Genomic DNA, 3229 nt, shown 5'->3' with positions numbered 1-3229 from the left:
AAGTGCCCATGAAAACCTGTGTTAACACAAAGCTTACATCACTAAAACATATAGGTCTTTCCCTTTTCAATTGTGTAGACAAACACTAGCATCAACTAATCAAATGATAATCCTCTCTCTAGAGTTTTGACGCTACCTTGGCATTTTGTCCCCCCACTCGAGAGTGCGGCTAGGATATTAGTTGGGGGGGGGGGGGGGGGGAGGCAAGCCTTGTTGTTAACCTTTGAAAGTCTAGTGCGACCCAGCTCTAAGGACTTCCTTGCATTGTGATTCCACGGCCTTGTTTTTCAGCGTTGGTAAGATTTGATTTGATTTTTTAAGTTTTAATTGATTAATTAATGTACCGCCTACGATGGTTCGGGTTAGGATTAGGGTTTGACCTCGAAATCTATAAATTTCAATCAGGAATCCCTCCGCCTCATCGTTGTCCCTGTGTTGATGACGGGGCCCGACGCCCTCTTTCACGGCTGAGGCGTCGGCTCAGCGCCTAACCGGGAGCGGCCATCGCCGTAGAGTCCCGCGCTAACGTCGAATATCGAACATCTGCCGTCCTCCTCTCCCTTGCGGTGTTCCTTGTCCCTCTGTGCTTTCCTCCTTTTCCGGCGGGGACTACCTAGGGTTACAGGACACTCCAGAGGAGAGAGCCAGGAGCGCAGGAAGGGTCGCATATTCCATCGCCTTGGAGAGCAGCTTCGCTGCAGTTACTCTTTGGGACAGACCATGCGGCCCACATTTCTCTCGCGAGAGGTGCTTAATCGTTTCTATTTACTTAGCCTTCGTCCTTGATCTGTTGCGGATGTAGTCTCGTTTTCGTGCCTTTTGTGTCTGGTTCCTGGTTTCTTCAGGCATAGTCATGTTGATGTCTCCTATACCGTGGCATGCGATTGTTACTTGCCTGACTCAGAGAAGGCCGGGCCTGAGTTTTCTCGGTGTGTTTACAGGCTTCCTGCAGCGTCCGAGGGGACCTTTGCCCGTTTGTCTTATCCTCTCGTTGCCGTTTGGCCTTGTGGCTCTTTGGCTCCAAAGATGAGTCTACATTTGGTCACTTCAGATCAGGTTTCGCCTCACCTGCAGGTACTCAAGAGTGCTTCATCTTTTGTTGATTGACCCTACTCAAGGTTGCATGGGCAAGGCTGGGCTTCTAGCTTGTGAATGTCTGGAGAGGCCCTATGCCATGATGCGAATGACGTGCCTCCAGGGTGGGGTCGTGGTAAGGAGGTTTACGTAAACTGCTATGAGGATTGGTTTCCTAGCTCACTCTAAACAGCCCCCTCCCAGGTGAAAGGCTTTGAGGAACTTTTCCTGTTATGTAATCTGAGCAGTTTGCGGCCACAATGGTCTTGGCTAGGATCGTATGATGATTTACCGTGATTACCATGCTTATACTGAATGATTTTGGGATCTTTAACCCGTATCTGAGGATTTCTGCAAATTGATCAGATGGATCAGATCCGAGATACTTTCTAGAGAGGTAGCCGATGCAATTTGATCAAGCCGTTGTCAGCAGTTTGCCACATTCTGCTTCTGCTTTTCTCAGGAGTGATGCAGTGTCGGTGATGAGAAGAAGACCTCGCAGAGTTGCATATGGGGTTCAGTCCTTGGACTACCAGGGAGAACCTACTCAACATTGCCTTTTGCACTTCTATGATGCGTTAATTTTCTGAGGCTCTTTCCATGCAAGAACATGATTTCTGGACTGAGACATTGCAGTTCACCTCATCCAACCTTTTGAAACAGTTTCTCCAGTTTTGGGTTAGGCATTTTTAATTCTTATATCTGTCCCCAGTTCCAACTTTCCAATTATCCGCCTTCTAGTATTGTTTAAGTTCTGGCGCGCATTCGTTGGGCTGGTTTGGTGTAAGTGCTACAGACTTGGGCATCATGCACCATGTTCCAAAGGTGTTACATTGAATTTTATGTAACATGATGACAGCCTGTTTCCAGCAATCAAGCTTAGGAGAATTGTGATCGGGCGCATTTTTCAGATTCGTTCTGGCCTTGGGTTCTCTGTACAGGGAAAACATGGTTTATGTTGGCTCTGTGAGAAAGACAACTGAAATTGGCCAATCTCATTTTAACAAAATAATCTATATTGATGCCAATGTCATGCGAGTCGGTTCCTTCCATCCATCATCTCGGCGTAGCCTAAAGCCGTGCACGTCCTGGCATTTTTCTACGTTTTGAGCTGTTGGGATATATACATGTTCATGAGCAGTAGAAGTGAGCAAAAAATATTTTCTTGTTAAGCAAATTCTCAAGTCTCATACTAAATTCCTGCCTGTGTTTGACAGTTCTATTTGTGCGACATGGTTTGGCTAATTAACGTACATGGTTTGGCCCCATGAGTCAGAAAGGAAGATATAATCGGTGTTTGTATCGCCATCTACCTTCAATTTCTACCTTCCGGCGATTGGCTACCTTGGTTTGTTCATTTTTTGCGAGCCAAACATTTGGGTATCTTCAGAAGTGAAATGCCTTGCCATAAACCTTTTGGGTAGATTCAGAAGTAGAGAATCTTGTATCCATCTTCTAGGTAAATGGTGTTCATAATATTATTCTTCTGCATCAAGTCAACTTCTCAGAAGCTTCAAGTGGTAAGGATGTGCAGAAGGCAGTACATTCCAACACGAGTCACGACCCATTTCACCAATTAGCACTTGCTCAATGGTGTTCATAGCTTTTAGCTCGCTCTCTTGATAAACTTGGTGAGTTGCAAGCTTTTAGCTCGCTCTCTTGATTAACTTGGTGAGTTGCAAGGTTTTAGGTCGTTGAAAGGCACTGGTGCCTATATAGTGGCTACGTCCGGGAGGGAAACGCAAAGGTCATCGTTCCAAGCAACCGTCGTATAGACACACACATCTGAGCTGTAGAAACTATCCTACTGTTAAGATAATCAAATCTATGACCTCTAGAGGTAAGTCTTGAATAAGTCATATTGGAAGATCCCAGCCTTTGGCAGCTACCCTTTGAATATAGCAGGAATGAAGATTCCCAGGGAAGATATGTCGAAAAATATTGGACGATCGCAATCTTTTGCAGCCACCCTTACCCTTTGAATAGAGCAGGAATGAAGATTCCCAGGGAAGGTATCGAGAAATACTGGAAGATCGCAGTCTTTTTTGGCAACAGTAAAATTTCGTAAACCTCAAGGCTACCCATTGAATAGAGCAGGAATGAAGATTCCCAGGGAAGATACTGAAAAATATTGGAAGATCGCAGCCTTTTTGGC

General features: G+C 45.5%; 1 long non-coding RNA gene across 3 annotated transcripts in view; it reads left to right on the top strand.

The window, feature by feature from the left end:
- Positions 1-411: 411 nt before the first annotated feature.
- Positions 412-3229, top strand: part of LOC148035195 (uncharacterized) — a 3399-nt gene continuing 581 nt past the window's right edge. Inside the window, exons 1-3 of one of the 3 annotated variants that reach the window (XR_015691166.1) lie at positions 412-747; positions 942-1074; positions 2292-3229. The exon at positions 2292-3229 is cut by the window's right edge and continues 581 nt beyond it. This is a non-coding gene — a long non-coding RNA (uncharacterized LOC148035195). Of the gene's footprint in view, positions 748-941; positions 1279-1440; positions 1746-2291 lie in introns of those variants that run through there. The other 2 variants (XR_015691165.1, XR_015691167.1) reach the window with 2 other exon arrangements.

The sequence above is a fragment of the Lygodium microphyllum genome, chromosome 6 (assembly GCF_053477565.2).
Source record: "Lygodium microphyllum isolate KBCC chromosome 6, Lygodium_microphyllum_v1.1.10, whole genome shotgun sequence".
NCBI lineage: Eukaryota > Viridiplantae > Streptophyta > Polypodiopsida > Schizaeales > Lygodiaceae > Lygodium > Lygodium microphyllum.
Note: the sequence above shows the minus strand (reverse complement) of the source record. Positions and strands in the feature narration are given on the sequence as shown.